This window comes from Mastigoproctus giganteus, chromosome 7 (genome assembly GCF_048544385.1).
Source record: "Mastigoproctus giganteus isolate SK-2022 chromosome 7, ASM4854438v1, whole genome shotgun sequence".
Taxonomy (NCBI): domain Eukaryota; kingdom Metazoa; phylum Arthropoda; class Arachnida; order Uropygi; family Thelyphonidae; genus Mastigoproctus; species Mastigoproctus giganteus.
The window spans coordinates 85,278,279-85,299,027 of NC_143581.1; the positions used below are offsets into that span (position 1 = coordinate 85,278,279).

The 20,749-nt window shown below is 37.0% G+C and overlaps 1 protein-coding gene across 3 annotated transcripts in view; it reads right to left on the minus strand.

Moving 5' to 3' along the window:
• Positions 1-20,749, minus strand: part of LOC150083041 (CCR4-NOT transcription complex subunit 3-like) — a 592,625-nt gene that overhangs the window by 17,163 nt on the left and 554,713 nt on the right. The window lies entirely within an intron of this gene.

Below are 20,749 nucleotides of genomic sequence, written 5' to 3' on the forward strand. Positions count from 1 at the left end.
GGGGGGGGGAAATCACTAAGAAAGAGAAGAATGATGATATCCAGCTCAAGACACTGGGTGTACCAAGCCCATACTCACCAGACGTTAGCCCCCGGGTTGTATGCAGTGAAGCTGTTAACAGGAGAGACTGCTTCTACAGGGATGGGAAACACTTAAATAGAAAGTGTGCAAGAATACTTGCTGATGCCATCGAGGTAGTGTTAGGATAGTCAGAAAAATGCTAGCTTAGGAGGATATACAAACTAATAGATTAACAGAAGCTGCTGGCAGAGGTGAAAGTGATTCTTGCACTGCTTCTATTGGAATGAGCAGCCTGGAAAACAAGGTGCAGGGGATTCCAAAGATTGTTGGGAGTCATTGCGGATTCCCAGCAGTCTCTGTACACCAATGCTAGGAGTTTGGTAAATAAATTTGATGAATTTGAGGTGTTGGTGAAAACATCAAAGGCAGATATTGTTGGGATACTATGATGTAGTCACAAAAAATGTGTACAGGAATGACAGACAGGATAGGAAGGGAGGAGAAGGGTTATAAGCCTAATGAATCTGATGAGTATAATGAACAATTGTGCAGAGTAATAGAGTGGACCAGTAAATCAGATTGTCTTATAATGGGGGATTTTAATTTCCCAGAGATTGATTGGAATTTGTGGGTTGGTCATTCACACACTAATGAAGCTTTTGTCGATTTATTGAATGATTGTTTTCTACAGCAGCATGTTCAGGAGGAAATTAAAGGGAGCAATACTCTTGATCTGATTATCAGTAGTGATTCTTCATGCATTAAGAATCTGCAGATAAAGGAACTAGGGGGCAGTGATCACAGTGTGCTGAAGTGGGATTTACTCAAAGAGGTAACTACCATCAGAGGTAAAGGGAAGGGTTTTTGCTTTTGTAAAGATGACTACGGAGGTCTGAGACAGTATTTAAATTCTATACCAACTGATGATGTTACCAACAGCAAATTCAAAATGGGAAGCATTCAAAGAATTAATCTTGGAAGATACTAGGCTCTTCATACCAACTAAGAAATGTTGTTCAAGATTTAGGTCTAAATGGATGTCAAATGAACTAATTAGATAGGTGGCAGAGAAGAAAATGCATGGGAGACATATAAATTAACAAGTGACACGAAAGCCAATGACAGATCATTGTAACCAAGTCACAAAGGAGATTAGGCAGGTAAAGGCAGATTATGAGAAATCTTTGGCAAAGGATGCAAAGAAAAACAGCAAAGAGTTCTTTATTTATGTAAATTCTAGAAGGAAGGGGATGAATCAGATTGGTCCCCTTGATATTGATGGTTCAACTACTGATGATCCTGCTCAGGTAGCTAACAAACTAAAAGTGAATGCCAGAGGTGTATAAGCTATGTGATCTTGTAATAACTGAGAGTAAAGTGGAGGAGAAACTGTTGAAGATAAACATAAGAAAGGTACCTGGGGTGAATGTAATCTATCCAGTTATATTAAATGAGACAGCAAAGGAAGTAAACAAGCCCTTAGCCATAATTATGAGAGCTTCCTTGGACTCTGGGGAGGTACCCATGGATTGATGATGTGCAAATGTGACCCAAATCCACAAATGAGGATCAAAGGGTGACACAAGTAATTACAGCCCTGGTTAAAGAAGCACTGCAGGATCATCTAGATAAGACTTCAATTATAGCTCGAACACAGAATGGGTTTGTTAAGGGCAGGTCTTGTCTGACCAATTTGATTGGATACTATGATGTGGTCACAAAGGAACTGGATGTAAAGAATAATTTTGATATCATATATTTGGATCTTAGAAAGGCTTTTGATACTGTTGCACATGGAAGACTACTGCACAAATTGGAGGAGTGTGGCATTGGAGGCAACTTGCTGCTATGGATAAAGGGATGGTTGAGTGGGCGTAGACAGAGAGTGGTATTCAATGGACACTGCTCTTCGTAGACTAATGTTATTAGTGGGATCCCCCAGGGTTCAGTGTGGGTCCACTGTTATTTTCTGTATTTATTAATGACATTGATGATGGTATATCAGGCTTGATGTCCAAGTTTGCAGACAATATGAAGGTTGGCAGGGTTGTTAATGACACTAATGACAGTCTGTTGCCGCAACAGGTTCTAGAAAAGTAGAGCAGGTGGGCTGAGAGGTGGCAACTGGTTTAACATTGACAAATGTAAAGTACTGCATATAGGAAGCAGCAACCCCAGAGAAATGTATCAACTGTGTGGTACTACAGTGACATTGGTAGACATTGGTATGAAAAGGACATGGGGGTAATTCTGAGCAGGTCAGGAGGTCTGCAAGAGTAGCTTAGCTCATGGTGTATTGCCTGTGATATACAGGAATTTTTCTAGCAGGGATAAGGAGGTGATTATCTCTTTGTATAAGGCAATGGTCATGTCACACCTTCCTTGAGTACTGTATACAGGTCGGTATGCCTCATTTTAAGAAGGATATAGAGCTGTTGGAACGAGTACAGAGAAGGGCAACAAGATTAGTGAATGGAACAAAGGGTTGCTCTTATGAAGAAAGGCTTAAGTTTTGCAAATTACAGTGTCTGGAGACTAGGCACCTACGGGATGATCTGACTGAGGTGTATAAAGCCTTGAACTGTATGAGAATGCTCGATGCTGATAGGATTCTTCCTCTTGCTCAGAATCGCCTAAGAGAGCATAAATTCAAATTGAGGAAAGACAGCTGTAGGATAGATGTGTGAAAATTTGCCTTTAACCAGCAGGTGGTTGATTGCTGGAACAAACTTCCATCTGTCGTTGCAGTTGATAGCTTAAATAGATTGAAGCCAGAACTAGACAGACATTTGGAGGGAGTGGATAGGTGAAATGAGAATGGTGCTTTTTTTTTTTTTTTTTTGGCTAATGGTATAAGCTTACTTTCTTGCATCATGTGCCCTTACTAAAGCTAATGCTAAGTAGACAGTGCCAAATGTGCAGCGGCAGCAGTGAAATTCTGTGATGTGTTGGAAAAAATTCCTTCTAAATTTCCATATCCCTCATCCTCTGCAGTGGTGTACTTATCAGTTGGAAACGTTGATTCTGGCAATAATGCATGAAAGGTAAAACCTGCTGACATTATGTCTGTCCCCTTCCTTTTTTTGTAATTTTATAATTTGAAATTTTTGTAATTGCACGCCTTTGTAATTTTTCCTACGCACAAGATAAAAAAAATTGAATAAATAATTCTATTTACATGTTTGTCAAATATTTCTTTTTTGCTTCAATCAAATTCAGCAAGCATAGTTGCGAGTGCTGCATAAGCATTTAGGGAAATTCCGACTTACATAGAGTTTTGCGGAATGCAATCATTACATAAGTCGGGGAATGCCTATATATTTATTTTTAATTAAAAAAAAAAAAAAGGTCCATTGTTTGGTAATTATTATTAGATATTAATGTTCTAAATTTTAGCAGTGAAACAGAAGCAATTTTTTGGAAAGAAACCATAGTTATTTTAAACACTTAATATTATAAATCTAATACTTTAGAGAATATTAATTTGCCTAGGGTGTTCACAATACAAAGAGTGTGTTGAAAGGGGTTCGCAAAACAAAAAAAGGTTGGGATTTGCTGCCTTAGTACATTACCTATCGACAGTAAAATGAATGAGAATATGAGAGTAAATAATTTCATCATTAATTTAGTAAATATATATCATACAGACATATATAATAAATGGAAATTTCATATTTCCAAATTAATGAATAATTTATTAAATGGGGAAAAATTAGAATACATTATAACAATCCAAAAGGGTAGGAATTTCCATTTCAAATAAATTTTAGAGTATTTTTTTGCATTTAAATACAAATTCAATATTATTATTTATTAATAGCAAAAGCAAAGTTTTGAAATATTTACCTAAGGATAGCATTTACCAACAAAAGAATACATGGTGGCTTAAATGGACAAAATGATGGAGAAGGTAGTAGAGTTTTTATATAGTGAGTGAGTGATGAATACCATCATGAGGGCTATCCTTATCACACATGACCTGTAGAGTTCAGGGTGTGACAGAGGCTGGGGATCAGATATGGATGGGGGGTGAAGGGTCTAGAAACAGGAGGAAGATTGTCTAATTACTGATTAAACTGCAGGCTTCTGTAGAAATTGATATTGGTGTATTTCTTCAAGTATTTGTATTTCTGAAAGTTTTTCAGTAGTCATAAAAAAAAAAAGGTTACCATTCTCTTCTTTCTTTGCTTTGATTACTGAACAGGTGTTGAAAGCAAAGGACTGAAGAAGAGGAAGAAGATTAGGATCCCTTGATCCTCCTCTTCTTCTGTGATAATGTCATGATGTTATCCACTCTCAGTCTCTCATCACGAGAATCTCTAAATTTCACACGTGAATCATAAAGTTCAAAGAAGTCTTCTCCACCCACTTTCCCCCCCCCCCATATCTGAACAACCTGATATACTGCTCTTGAAAAAGTTCAGAATCTCTGAAAGTCGTAAACACAGTCTTTTCACAGGAGAGGCCAAGCAGAGTGTAAGATTTCCAAAGATGTCTGTTCCATCCAGAAGCTAGAAAAAGTCCTCATGAAGTGGCATGTCTTGAGTGTAGAAATAACCCCCTCATAAAGTTACCAAAACGGCGAGTTTGTATTATGGCAAAGCATTACTAACATTAACAACAGCACTAATATTTCATTATCTTGAATGCAAGAATAGCTTCCTGGCAATACTGCTCAATCCAGCACCTTGAATGCAACGTTAGCTTCCTGGTGGTATTGTTCAAACTCATGGCAAAAGGATTACTAAGTAGTTCTCAAACACCTGATCATTTACCAATTCCTTCTTATTAGCTGCCTAATGAATAGGCAATGTGTCATTGTTTATTCTTTTTTAATACACAAGGATTGAGGCAGTGGAAAACTGGTAGCAGCTTGGAATTCCAGGCAACTATTGTATTGCCACACAGAAGAAAATTAAGTCTTTGTTTTTTGAATCCTGGTACAGCCTTGTCCTCTTTAAAATAATGTTCTGATGGCATCCTCTTCACGAAAAGGTCCATTTTATCAGCATTACAAACTTGCTTAGTGCTATAATTCTTCGCTGCTATGATAGCTTGAATCTCCTAATGAAACTCAGCTGCAGCAATATGATCAAAACTTCCAGCATCCCCACTTATTTTCAGATTACAAAAGTTCTGTTTAATAAATTTATCAAGCCAGCCCTTACCGGCAATAAGGCATCTGAGTTGGCAGACCCATTCTCCTAACACAATGATTTATAGATTTCCAAAGCCTTAGATCTAATCACAATGTCGCTAAATCTGCTTTTGTGATCAAACTGTATGTACATTGAGAATATCTTCTCAATCACTAGATTTCTTACTTTCATTGTTAATTTGGCAGAAATAAGGAACTGTCAGAGCCTCTCATATCTTGTCTGCATTCTTATTATTATTTATGAATTGTGAATTCCCCACGATACAGGAATGGCCAAATGCTGATGATCCCTCACTGCCTCGGCCCAATTCAGTATTTCTAATATCAATCCCAATATTAAGGCAGTTTATTTTTTATTATTATTATTATTATTTTTTATTCTTCTTCTTCCTTTTCTTCATGGGTGGATGGATAGGGTCCAGGAGAAGACAATGCAGAATTGTTGGAAGCCATATTACTGTAAAAAAACAGATGCTGGGACAAATACAAGATTCCACAGATATAACAGCACAGAGATCAACACAAAACCAAGGCTACTACTATAAGACCGAGGTGCAAATGGTACGAAACAAAGTTCAGCAACTTGCCACACAACACCTGAGAGTCTTGGTCACAACAGCTGACCGACCAACCGTTAAACTAACACATAAGGCTGAATTGCATTTTGCATTCATTCTAATATCAATTCACTCTTCATATAAGAGTAAAACCTCATATGCCAAAACTTTCATATACTGAGGATGCCTTGTATTATATAATTAACCCCAAGGGCTCACATCTTGGGAGTATGGGCTTGGCACACACAGGGTCCCGAGCCGGATATCATCATTCTTCTCTTTCTTAGTGATTTCCTTCTCTCTCTCTCTCTCTCTCTCTCTCTCTCTCTCTCTCTCTCTCTCTCTCTCTCTCTCTCTCTCAGGGTAACTCAGAAATTTTTTTTTTGCCTGATGCAGCAAAAGCCTCAGGTTTCCTTGAACTATAGGCCTAATAATGATAATGATAGCAGCTTTTTACTTCTTCCCTTGTTAATTTAGTTTAGAAAGTGCTTTCCCTAATATTTATTGTACAGTACGAGTTGTTATTAATTATTATTACATATTTTAAATATTCTTAAAAGAATAAGAAGTTTACGTCAATATGATACCTAGTACACTTCTGTATGATACTCTCCAGAAATTAAAACGAAAACAATTAAAAAATCGAAAAACTTACGTTACAGCCAAAATTAATGAAAAAGAAATTGAACACAATTAAAAATCTATTTAAATGCAATTAAAAATTAATTTCTAATTATGTTCAATTGATTTTTCATTATTTTTGTCTATAATGTAAGTTTTTAGATTTTTTAATTGTTTTCATTTTAATTTCTGGAAAGTATCATACGGAAGTGTTCTATGTATCATATTGAGGTAAACCTCTCTTATTGTTCTACAAATATTGATATCAACGTAGAACTTACTGAGCATTAGAGCTCTGATTCATACTATCTAATACATATTTTAAAATAAGAAATAATAATATACAAAGTCGCAAATATACACACTATAATGCAAGGTATAGCAAATGACTATGTAGCTAGGATATTTAGTAGTACCTATGGTCAAATATGCACCTTTTATGCATAGGTACTAAAAATGCATCTTTGATGTTCATTAAATGACAACTATACATCTCTACCATATCAATAGAGTAACTATTGCACAGCAAACATTTATAATAACTTGTTAGGTAATAATAATTGTTTTAAAAATAAATAATAAATTCCCTCATTCTGGGTATTTTATTTAATTAAACTGGCACCTACAGTGATTCAGCAAGGGTGAGCCACTTTCATTTGCCATGGTGCCTAGATATAAAATTGCATGTATTTCAAACTGTGCGTATTTCTTGTAGCATTGTTTTTAAAAGTTTTTCTGTCTTTGCATGTGGAATATTTTGAGATTAATGTCCTTGACAGTAAATGGATGGCCAGTGCTCAAAACAGAAGGAACTGGAAAGGTGCTGGAGAGGCCTTCATCCTACAGTGGATTGAAAATGGCTGATGATGATGTCCTTGACAAATGTCTTATCAGGTCCATATGATGATGATTAACTACAGACTATTATTGGTTGAACGTACTTGTACTAGATGATGAAGAATTATATCTATACAACCAATGACTATTTGACAGTGTGAAGAACTAATTATTTGAAGATATCCTGCTATATATACACAGCACATCTGATTTTAATATTTTGAGCTCTTGCAATTGGTATTTTTTTTCTGCTGCATGAAACATATATTATTCAATTAATCAAAATTTATAAACACCATAAAGAAGTAGCTGTATATAGTATTTCAAAAGCAAAATGGTGCACTGCTAGCAGACTACATGCTTGTAATAGTCGACTTTTATCAGCTCTTTAGCTACTTGCAAAACTATTCATAAGAGTCCCTGTTTCTAATCAATTTGCTGCAGCAGCAAATGATTAAAAAATTTAAATATCTACTGAAGTAATGAAAATGCAAATTTTAGTATTTCTTCAGTACACTTTTCATTGCTGATGTACATCAATAATTGTGTTTCAACTGGAGATTTATACACATCAAGAAATCAGATAACAGGTAAGCATTGCTCTTTGTATTTTATGCACAATGAGTTTCCACACTTCAAATCTACATGCAACTATATGATATCCACATTTGCAATTATGTTTATTTGGTATAGATTGTTATTTATTTGTTCTCTCCATATCTGTGCCCATCCAAAGTGTGCATTCTCTCAAACTGTAAGAAACATGGATGTGTAGCTGTTTGACTATACTATCTGCTGCTAGTTCATTTCTTGGGATATCACAGTGGCAATCAGCAAAAAGTTATTTTCATAAGAAATATAGAGATTATTTTGTATACTTGAGGGAATGGACAGATGAGGGTTTTTTTTTTTTTTTTTGTTGTTGTTGTGACGCTGCTGCCTGTGGTCCTGGAGTAACATGTGTAGACACAGTCACATTGCGAGATGGAGCCTGTACACTGCCTCAAAATGTGCACAGTCTATTGTTAGTTGTTATTGTGGTAGTTTTTGGTGCAAGGGGGTACTTAGGCCATATTATGCCTCTCAAATTAACTGAGTTTACACATATGAAACTGCTTGGGGATGAAGTTAAAAACAGTCATACAATTGAATTTATTTTAAATAGAGAAAAAAATTCAGGGAGATTTGCTTCTTTACCTATGATACTGTTGAGAGACAAAGGTTCTTGCAGATCTGAAAGAAGTGCTTTGTTGAATAAGCTACATTCAATGAAAATATACTTCACTGTAAGTGGTTGTGAACAGCGCGTACACTGCAGAGGATCACTTCCTATGAAGCAGAAAGAGATGCGCAAAGTAAGTATGCCTTATTTGGGTTCTGGCTAGGTTTACTTTTTTTTATGAAGGCTAGAAGTCCACACTTGTGGTTCAGGTTTTAGTTGAAATAGCTTGTTATTTGTTTGCATTTTCCATAGAAGTGTTCATCATTCCACACACGCTCTCCACATATTGTGTCTATAATCAGGATATGGGACTACATCATTCATTGAGGCTATGCTGGAAGGATGCTTTGCAGCATCATCTGAACATTCATTTCCAGGAGTACCACCATGGCCTGGGATCCAAGAGAAGATAACAGTTTGCTGATGCTCATAAAGACGTATCAACTTATATTTTATGAGCTAATATGTCTTTAACAAAGGATTGCAAAGTGAGGAAGTGCTTTTCAAAGCTAAAAGAGCATCTGTGAGTCAGTATACACTATGCTTTTGTTTATTGACTGGAGTTAAAATTTTTTTCAAGGCAGGTTTAATAGCATGGAGCTCCGAAATATAACTGCTGTATTCGGCTGGAAGCAAAATTGAAACAGTAGCATTAGGGAATACAGCAGCTGCATACACTTTATTGTCAGACTTGGAACCATCCTTATAGATCTTAGTAAACTGGGTATACTTTGTGTATGAGCAAAATGTAGTTGTTGGATGTTAATATTTGTTATAGCACTCTTATCCCACTGTTCAAAGTAATCATCACAAGAAAGTGTGTCCACGGGGGATCCGGATCTTCTAATTCTCTGAGGATATTATCAAGCTAAATGTTCCAGCATTCTGTTAGATTCTGCAGTCTGATTCCATAGGATGAACTGTTCTGGGTTTGTTTGCATAGTGGGCTATCCACTGCAGATTATGTAGTAGTGGCCAAATAGGATGAGTGAGGAGGGTTTTAATGTTAGTTGAGCAGTTCACAAGTAACATCTTTCTTCTGATGCTGAGTGAATGTTCATGAGCCTCAACATAAAGACTTTGAAGTGGGGATGTTCTGTATTCAACTAGGGCTGTCTTAAGAAATGAGTGTTGGATGGACACAAGATGGGCTAAGGTGCCATACCTAGCCGAGTCAAACAGGTGATCTGTAACCTAGCCAAGATCTAATCAGGGACCTATATAAGTGGAGCAGGGTATAAGGATCTGCATCCTAAGATGTACTGGAGATGACCTGGAGTGATTAGATTCATTTTCTTTTTACAAGTGGTTTGTTGGTATTTGATGTGTGCCTGGATGTTCAACTCTTCTTATCAAAAATTGGCCCTAGGACATGAATATTGTTCACAGATGGAAGAAGGTGATTGGCCAAGTGTAACTCAGGTTCAGGATGCATTTTGTACTTGGTGCAGAAATGTATGGCTGTAGAGTTGGGGCCTGACAGTTTATATCCATTATGTGCCATCCATAATTCAATGTTATTTATGGACACTTGTAGATGCCTCTCAATATAGTTCATATTTTGAGAGTGGCAGGATATGGTAACCTGGGTAGAGATAAGGTCATCTGGCTAGAGATATGAGTCAACAGTGCTTGGAATGCTGTTTGTGTTATTTTTTTATTCGTATTGCAAACAGAGTGGTGCTGAGAACAGAAGATGGAGTCCCTTGTGGGACTCCATCTTCTTGTATGAATGTTTGAGATAGAACTTTGCAGTACCTAACTTATAAGGATCTGTGTCGAAGGAAGCTTTGAATAAAATATGGTAAATATGAATATGAATAGAATGGAAATCTCTTAGGATGCCATAGTGCCGTATGGTATCAAAAGCTTTCTCTATATCAAGGCATATCATGATGAGATGTTGATTTCTGACGAATGCATTCCTTATGTTTGATTCAGCTTTTGTCATGAGGTCTGAGGAAGATCTATTCTTCCAAAAACCAAACTGATTATGTCTCGGGATTCAAGGTACCAGGTGAGTCGATGGTGAACCATTTTTTTCAGTATACTCAAGCAGCTGGTTAGAGAAATGGGTCTATAGTTGTGAGGAATCAAATGATCTTTTCCAGGTTTAGGTATAGCTATTACATAAGAATATTGCCAAGAAGTGGAAAATATATGTTCAGAGAATATCTGATTCCAAAACCCTAGCAATGACGATAGCAATTTCCAATTGAGATGAAGCATTATATAGCAAATTCCATCAGGGCCAGGAGCGCTGTTTCATGAGGTATATATAGATTCTTTTAGTTCAGATATTGTGAGTAGTTGGTTAAAGGGTAAAAGACAGGCAGCTTTGAAGTTTAGTTTGCTTTTCTCAGGCTATGGCTTTAATTTTTGAAAAGACGGTTGATATGCGGTTGATGTGGACGATTCACAGAACACAGTTCCTTAAGGCATTTGCAACCTCCCCAGGGGAAGAGCTCTCCTTCCCATTCCAATTAATAAAAGGAGAAGGTAACATATGATATTTACCGCTTAGCTTCATTATTTTTTCCTAGATTATTTGGTCTAAGTTAATATCTCAATCAACAAAGATAATATATCAGTATCTTTATTGATTGAAAAAGCAAATTTTATCCATGAGTATTTTTTGGCCATTTGCTGGATGTTACGAGCTTTGGCTCTCTGTCTCTTGAAGTTAATAAGATCGACAGTGTTGGGATATTTGTGGAAGATTTTCATGCTGCATTTTTTTCTCTTTCCACTCGGTTACAATCATAATTCCAGCAATGACTGGTATGCCTACAGTTTATTTGAGACTGTGGTACTGCATCTGTTGCACTTGTAATATGATCAGTGACGGTGTCAATAGCAGAGGACTCAATGATATGATCATCAAAAGAGACATGATTGGTAAATTCTGTCCAATCTGCTTTGGAATATGGCAAGCCACTTTACTTGGCTTGCCATATTCTAATTTATATTCAAATTAAGTTAAGTGTTGGATTAGTGTTCATAAAATTTTTAAATTGATACTTGTAAAAAAATATCGTGTTCTGGTTACGTTAATTTTTTTATACATTAAATGAAATAATTAAAAAATAGGAGACTTTAATCTAAATTTTAGTTTGTTATTCTAATTACTGTGAAGCCAAATAAAAAATAAAAAAATTAAATAAAACAAACTGCTCCAGTCACAATATAAGCACCAAATGGTTGGTAATCAATGATTTATGATATAGCAAATTCCATTAACTAGACATGGTAGCCTCAACAGTAAACTTTTTAAGTTGGGCCTTTCAACTACAAGCTTGTGTCTTTGTGGTTCTGATGAAACAGTAGATCACATTACGATTGTCATTATTACCATGATCTAAATCATGAATTGGACATAGCTGTAAATAACTTCACCAGGAATAATAAACCAGAATTAACATTAATGAATGTTATTTTCATTCTCTTCAACTTGTTCTCTATACATGCCTTAAAGAGAAGAGTGGAACTCCAAGCCTCAATTCCTGCACACTAAGTTCCAGTAAGAATTCTGTGATAGAATTAGTGCTAAATTTTGTTTAATGTTGAGTAATAATTGTTTGGGATATTGTTACATCCTAGGCACCTTCCTTTGAATTTTGAATATTTTGGAAGTCATTGGGCTTGCTCAGGATTATTTCTCGTTGGTGATTTTGTGCATTCCTCACAAGGAACGTAAATAAATGTAAAATATGCAGATTTCACTCCTGGAAGTTAACTGGGTGATTTAAATATTTTAAAAATTGCTTCTATGTTGTTGATGTGTCTACTCTGGTCAGAACGAACTTTCACTTTTGGAAGATGCTGTGGGCATGTTAACTGGCTTTTCATCGATCAACATGTTAGGTATGATAACCCCTACTCTTGTTTACTTATGGGTTTGGAACTGTCTTGAAGATGAAGTGGTGTCTTACTCTCAACAAATTTTTGGAAGCCATTGAAAATTCTCTGCAAGCCAATGTCATAGTCCCTGATGTCCTCTCTGCAATGAAGACCAACTAGAATGGAATTAGTTATTAGCATTTATTCCTTTCAAGGTATCTTATTAGATATACACATCAGCAAGTGGATTTTTTTTCATGTGCCTTTGAAAAATCTCCTCCTCTTGATGAGCTTTCATCCTGAAATATGTTACGAGAAACTTATCTGTTATGTATATACATTCTGTGAATATACGCCGTGGGTTCTATGTCTCAGTGAATTCTTCACCTTGGAAGATATTGGCAGATAGCTCTTCTTCTTAAACTTTCACAGTCTTGAAGATGTTTCAAGTGTACTCAGTGTCATCTAGGTGTGACGGTTTGCTGATGGAATCTTCAGAATAGTTTTTTTATATATTCTGTGTTGAAATATGATTATGTTAATAGTTTCTTCAGAGTGTAAATATCTGTTAGCAGTAAAGATGTTGCACGTTTCACCTTGGACCTGAATTGTCCTTCTGGATGAAATCTCCATCAAGGAACTTTTGTTTAAGGACACAATTATAAAAATATATGTTGGAGAAGCAAGAAGCACTCTCCTCTTCTTTCCTTTGGTCTCGCTTCAACACTTTTCTCTTCATTTTTACTGGTGGATCCCTTCATCCGATTCTCCTCTTTTGCTATCTCTTTTCATCCCACTTCCAGTTTCCATACTCTTCCTTCTACTCCAAATTACACTATTCACTTTTAATTGTGCTCTCCTGGGACTTTGTCCTAGGTTGGCACAGATTGATGATGATGATAGTAGATCCTGGCCACCTCCTTGTGGTGGGGTGGGACGTGGTGACCAGGTGTTGCTGCTTCCCCACCTGCTACAGGCTTGATTGATTGATTTTGATTTTACTGGTGCAAAAATGACTAGGGTTATACTGTGCCAAGAAAAGATTAAAATACCAACAAAGATAAATTCTGGTAACCTTTAAAAAGGTTACTTCGTCAAATTGTTATTTATATACAGCTGAACTTCCCTATAACGAATTCGATAAATCCAGCGAAAAAATTCGTTATAGAGAAATTTCGTTATACAGAGAATATCTTTTTTTATTAGAAATTGTTATCTAATTAGAAAATGAAAACGAATCTACATTTATTTTTAATGTATTTTATTTCAAAAACACTTATTTAAATTACGTTTACACAATTTTCGCGGGAGGTAAGTAACAGAAATTAAAATCTGTAATTTTCGTTTGCACAGTACAATTAAAAAATTGCCTGATTCTCAAAGAAAACCTCACGTTTGTTCAGAGCATTAAAAACATTATCACAAATGTTTTCGTAGACCCATATGAACCGTTAATCAAGCGTTAATCATTTCTTTGCGAGTTGGCTTTTCTACGGCTTGTTCTGATGCGTCATCGTTAATTTCTTTGTGATCTTGGTCGCGTTTAACACTGTTTAGCAGTATTTCATCTTCATTTGGATGTTCTGCTATGATCTACATAAACATAACTATCCAGTGTTATTTCATTTTCGATGTTTCCGGATGATTATAATAATGTCCAAAAGTTTTTCAATTGTGAAAGGCACAGTTCATCTTGTTCGACTTCTGTATTCAATGCAAATCCCGCTTTCGAAAAACAATTTTGAATAGTATATTCAGTGACATCATTTGTCCAAACTTTTGCCAGTTCAGAGATGCAATCTCTAAGGTTAATTGTAACCTCCAAGTTTCTATTTTCTGATAACGCATTGACATTCTTCATTATTATTCTCTTTCGATAATGAAATTTAAAATTTTTAATAACACCCTGGTCCGTTGACCGGAGTTTTGATGTTACGTTTGGTGGTAAAAACAACTTCGCACTTTTATGTTTGGCAGAAATACTGGCAAGATGTCGGACAGTTGTCAGTTACCAACACGATTTTCCTTTTTTCTTTTGTTATACGCTTGTCTAGTTTTAATATCCATTCTTCAAAAATATCACTTGTCATCCATACTTTTTTATTAAAAGTTGTAGTCAACTTCCAAAGATTTTGTGCCTCTAAAACATCTTGGGTTTTTTGATATTCCGATGACTAAAAGTCTTAATTTTTCACTTCCTGTCATATTTGCTCCAACTAGCACAGTGATTCTTTCTTTGCTTTGTTTTCCGCCAAAACATTTATCATCTAACATTTATGATAAATGTTAAAACATTTAACAAGTGTTCTATTCGGTAAACATTTAAAGAATAAAACTTTTTTCCTTCTCTTTACATAGAGGTGACGAGGCTACTAGAGACGGTCGTGTTCAAAGCCGCTAAGTGGATTTTTCTTATTTATTGATTTGAATTTGTGATTTTCTGATTAATTTGGTGTATTTATTCTTTACTCGGCCTTGTAATTGCATAAAAGTATCGGTAAGGGTTTTCACGTGTTTCAACTCCGCTACCGTTCGTAATTTTCCCGCCTTTGTGATACGATAGTTATATACCGTACTAGATAGCGTTAGTTGAACTTCGTTAGCAGTTAAATTGTACGTTTAAATAAATACATATAACGACTTAGATTACAAACGTAATATAATTAATTATATTTAACAGAATCATGACTCAGACCAGAGCAGCAAAGCAAAAGGCTCAAGCTAATGGAAGTGCTGTGGCTCAGAGCAGAACTGAGGGGGGCAGTTGTCCTCTGACTCACAGCCTTATAAAATGCACTGTTTGCAGAGCAATCGGGTACGGGACATGATACTGCCAAGGAGGATGTCTTTGTGTGCACGCGATGCAAGGAGTGTATCGATATCAGGCAACAACTCGGCGTTCTTGTGGGCCTATATGAGAGCTTGAAGGACAGGGTGGATGCCCTCGAAGAAACTAAATTGAGGGGCCCATCAAGCTCTCAGCTGCCCACATCAACGCCAGAGCTTGCACTTGGGCATCGCGTGACACAGAGGCAACCCCCAAGGCAGAATGCGCTGGTCCCGAAGGAACTAGTAGTTGTTGGTGACTCTATTGTCAGGGAAACGGGGAACATGCTTTGTAAAAAAGATAGGTGGAACAGGACCAGGGTATGTCTGCCAGGGGCAAAGGTTGATGACGTTGTAGAGCGAATATCATCTTTTAAGGGCACAAAAGGTGATATAGTTGTACACATTGGCACTAATAATATTAAGAGTAGGAGACCGGCAGAATTACTTAACAAGTACAGGTCACTGTTGAACAAAAGCCGAGAATTAGGGTTGAATTTGAAAGTGTCTGCAATTCTGCCCAGACACGATAGGAGGGAGTATATGATGAGAGCCTTGTCGATCAATTCGGCCCTGGAAAGATTGTGCAAGGCTCAAGGGGTAGAATTTTTTTCAGCCTGGACTGTACTTGTTAACAGGAGAGATTGCTTCTACAGGGATGGGATACACTTAAATAGAAAGGGTGCAAGAATATTTGCTGATGCTATCGAGGCAGTGTTAGGTGGGTCGGAAAACTGCTAGCTTGGGGGGAGACAAAGACCAATAGATTGATAGTAGCCACTGGCAGAGGTGAAAGAGATTCTTGCACTGCTTCTATTAGAATGAGCAGAAGCCTGAAAAACAAGATGCATGGTATTTCAGAGACTGCTGGGAGCCATTGCGGTACAAGTAAACACATGGGTTGTGTTAGGGTAGCTAAGAATAGAAACAGGTGCAGGTATACTTGCGTGTACACCAATGCTAGGAGTTTAGTAAATAAATTTGATGAATTTGAGGTATTGCTCAAAACATCAAAGGCAGATATTGTTGGGATATCAGAGACGTGGTGTCACACAGATATAAGGGATGCAGAACTGCAATTTGGGGAGTACAACGTCTAAAGAAAGGATAGACAGGATAGGAAGGGGGGAGGGGTTATGCTATTAGTTAAGAAACACATAAAAACCAAGGAAGTGAAGCCAGTCGACATCGCTGGACAGTGCAGTGTTGAGTCAGTTTGGTGTGACATAAGCATTGGGAGATCAAAATTGAGAGTAGGAATGTGCTATAGGCCTAATGACTCTGATGAGTATAATAAGGAACTGTACAGGGAAATAGAGTGGGCCAGTAAATCAGAGAGTCATATAATGGGAGATTTTAATTTCCCAGATATTGACTGGAATTTGGGGGCTGGTTACTCACACACTAGCAGGGCTTTTGTGGATTTATTGGATGATTGTTTTCTACATCAGCATGTTCGGGAGGCAACTAGAGGGAGTAATACTCTTGATTTGATTATCAGCAGTGATTCTTCATGCATTAAGAATCTGCAGATAAATGAACTACTAGGTGGCAGTGATCACAGTGTGCTGAAGTGGGATTTACTCAAAGAGGTAACTACCATTAGGGGTAAAGGGAAGGGTTATTGCTTCCCTAAAGGCGACTACGATGGACTGAGACAGTATTTAAATTCTATACAGTGGGACCAACTGATGATGTTACCAACAGCAAATTCAAAATGGGAAGCATTCAAAGAACTTATCTTGGAAGCTACTAGGCTTTACATACCAACTAAGAAATATTGTTCAAGGTTTAGGCCAAAATGGATCTCAGATGAACTAATGAGGCATATGGCGGAGAAGAAAAATGCATGGGATACTTACAAATTAACACATGACACAGAAGCCTATGATAGATACAAGTTGATATGCAACCAAGTTACAAAGGAGGTTAGGCAGGCGAAGGCAGATTACGAGAAATCCTTGGCAAGGGATGCAAAGAAAAACAGCAAAGAGTTCTTTACTTATGTAAACTCTAGAAGGAAGGGGATGAATCAGATTGGTCCACTTGATATTGATAGGTCAACTGTTGATGATCCTGCTCAGGTAGCTAACAAACTAAATGAATATTTTGCATCGACATTCACACATGAGGAGTTATTCAGCGAGGGGAATGCCAGAGGTGTATTCAACTCTAGCAGTAAGCTACAGAATCTTGAAATAACTGGGAGTAAAGTGGAGGAGAAACTGTTGAAGATAAACACAAGAAAGGCACCCGGGGTGGATGGGATCTATCCAGTTATATTAAAGGAGGCAGCAAAGGAAGTAAGCAAACCCTAAGCCATAATTATGAGAGCTTCCTTGGACTCAGGGGAGGTACCCATAGACTGGAAATGTGCAAATGTGACCCCAATTCACAAAGGAGGATCAAAGGCTGACACAAGTAATTATAGACCTGTGAGCTTAACTTCTGTTCCAGGAAAATTAATGGAGGCACTGGTTAAAGAAGCACTGCAGGATCATTTAGACAAGACTTCAGTTATAGCTCAGACACAGCATGGTTTTGTTAAGGGGAAGTCTTGCCTGACCAACTTGATTGAATACTATGATGCAGTCACAAAAGAACTGGATGCAGGGAATAACTTTGATATTTTATACTTGGATCTTAGAAAGGCTTTTGATACTGTTGCACATGGAAGACTGCTACACAAATTGGAGCAGTGTGACATTGGAGGCAAATTGCTGCTATGGATAAAGGGGTGGTTGAGGGGGAGAAGACAGAGAGTGGTAATCAATGGACACTGCTCATCGTGGACTAATGTTATTAGTGGAGTCCCTCAGGGTTCAGTGTTGGGTCCATTATTGTTTTCTGTATTTATAAATGATATTGATGATGGTATATCAAGCTTAATGTCCAAGTTTGCAGACGATAGAAAGGTTGGCAGGGTTGTCAAGGACACTACTGACACTATGCTGCTGCAACAGGATCTGGAAAGGTTGAGCAGATGGGCTGAGAGGTGGCAAATGAAGTTTAACATTGACAAATGTAAAGTATTACACATGGGAAACAGCAACCCCAGAGCAACGTATCAACTCTGTGGTACTACACTGACAGTGGTAGAGAATGAAAGGGACTTGGGGGTGGTTGTGCAGGCAGATATGAAGTTCTCTGACAGTGCAGACGGGCTGCAAGAGTAGCTCATGGAGTATTGTCAATGATATACAGGAATTTTTCCAGCAGGGATAAGGAGGTGATTATTCCATTGTATAAGGCAATGGTCAGGCCACACCTAGAGTACTGTATACAGGTCTGGAGGCTTCATTTCAAGAAGGATGTAGAGCTGCTGGAACGAGTACAGAGAAGGGAAACAAGATTAGTGAATGGAACAAAGGGGTGCTCTTACGAAGAAAGGCTTAAGTTTTGCAAATTACAGTGTCTGGAGACTAGGCACCAGTGAGGTGATCTGATAGAGGTGTATAAAGCCTTGAATGGTTTAAGCATGCTCAATGCTGATGGGATTCTTCCTCTAGCTCAGAAAAATCACCTGAGAGGGCATAAATTCAAATTGAGGAAAGACAGATGTAGGTTATTTGTTATTTGATTTTTAGGAGCATTAGCAACTAAGGCCATATTGCTCCGGGATATGCGGTGGTCATTCCCTGACCTTTCCGCATCCTCCATATTTGGTGGTGACGGGCTCGAACCCCGGTCTAATCAAGAAGCGTGTGCTACGCACTGCTGCTCCTTCCCACCTGGCTACGGAGGCGCCTACAGATGTAGGATAGACATGCGGAAATTTGCCTTTAGCCAGCGGGTGGTTGGTTGGTGGAACAGACTTCCATCCCTTGTGGTGGAGGTTGATAGCCTAAATAAGTTTAAGGCTCAGCTGGACAGGTATTTTGAACGAACAGAGGGGTGAAGTGGAAGTGGGGTTTTTTTTTTTTTTTTTTTGGCTGATGCTGCATAAGCTTGCTTTCTTGCATCAAATGCCTCTACTAATGCTAATAAACCCATTTCGTCAGCATTAAAAACATCCTTACGCTCATATTCTTCCAAAATCTTCTTTAAGGTACTGTTCCTCCAACTATTGCAATCTTCTTCGCTTACATTAACACTTTCTCCACAAATAACCTTTTCCACAATTCTGTGGTGCTTCTTAAATTTATCTAGCCACCCAGTGCTCGCATTAAATTCTGTCTGTATTTTTACAATTGTCTTCGCAATTATAAAAATTACTGGACTGCAGCTCTTGCCGATACATACACCACAAACTTCGCTGCGCTGGCCATATAGTGAATTGTTAGTACAGGTACCGCCTACTCAATGACGTTCGCTTGCCAATTCAACAATATTGAAGAAATATATGACTTTGTGAATTTCTTTTATTCTGCTTTCATTCATATATACACGAAAGAAAATTTATGATTAATGTATGCTGCATGTTACTTTTCAGAAAAAAAAAAAAAAAAAAAAACAAGAGCATATAGCCTATGTGATTTATGACGAACAAAATAAAAAAAAAAAAAAAAAAATCATGAAACCATCTACTGGGAGTCCATTTAGACAAGAACGGACATATCATATAATGATTGACATGAAGGTCACGTGGTACAATTTAGGTGAGAAGCTAGTCACTCAGTAGGCGTTACTAAAAACCAACTATGGTAGCATTCTATAGTATAATATAAATAATTAAATAATCAATTTAACATCGAATTGAATTGTGTTAAATGAATCAGAGCTGTAATACTCAATATGTTCTACGTTGATAATAATATTAGTAAAATAATAAGAGGAGTTTACCTCAATATAGTATGTAGAACACTTCCGTATGATACCCTCCAGAAATTAAAATGGAAAAAATCGACAACTTACCAGTACATTAGAGTAAAATATAAATAATTAAATTATCAATTTAACACAATTCAAATCAATTTAAAACAATTAAAAATCAAATTAACGCAATTAAAAGAATCTTAACAAAACGAATTTTTCGTTTTTTCCGTTTTAATTTTTGGAGGGTATCACAAGGAAGTGTTCTACGTACTATATTGAGGTAAACTCCTCTTATTATTTTACTAATACTGGTAGCATTCTATGTATTGCCGCAGCATGCTAAAGGTTAAACGCAGCGAATTTCGCTTTCCCCTGAGCCAACATCAATTTACAAATCTACCCTATTTATTGTAAAGTTTACGACCACTTTTAAGAAAACCCATTTGGTTTAATAACTGTAACAAAAATGAAACAAAGACCCTCCTACAGGCGTCAACGGCCGCAAGTGTTCACTAAAAGGATGATTATTTAATTAATGCTAATGCGAAATTTCGGAGGGAAGGAGGAAGTATATTTGAGAGGCTGTTTATCAGTAAATGCTTGAAAATCTTCAAAAATGCTTTTACTAATTTTTTTTTAAAAATTCGTTATCGAGAGACTAACACTTCGTTATATGGGGTTAATTTTACATGTAATTTCGTTTCAAGGTGCAATGTTTCGCGAAAAAATTCGTAATATAGAGAAATTCGTTAAATAGAAGTTCGTAATAGAGAAGTTCCACTGTATGTATATATAAAGCAGTACAAGTTTAAAAGTAAATTATCCAATTTAGACATATGTGTATATATCAATAGCTCGTAAAAACTTAAAAACTATTGACACGTGGTCGTTGTCTGATAAAATCTGACTGAG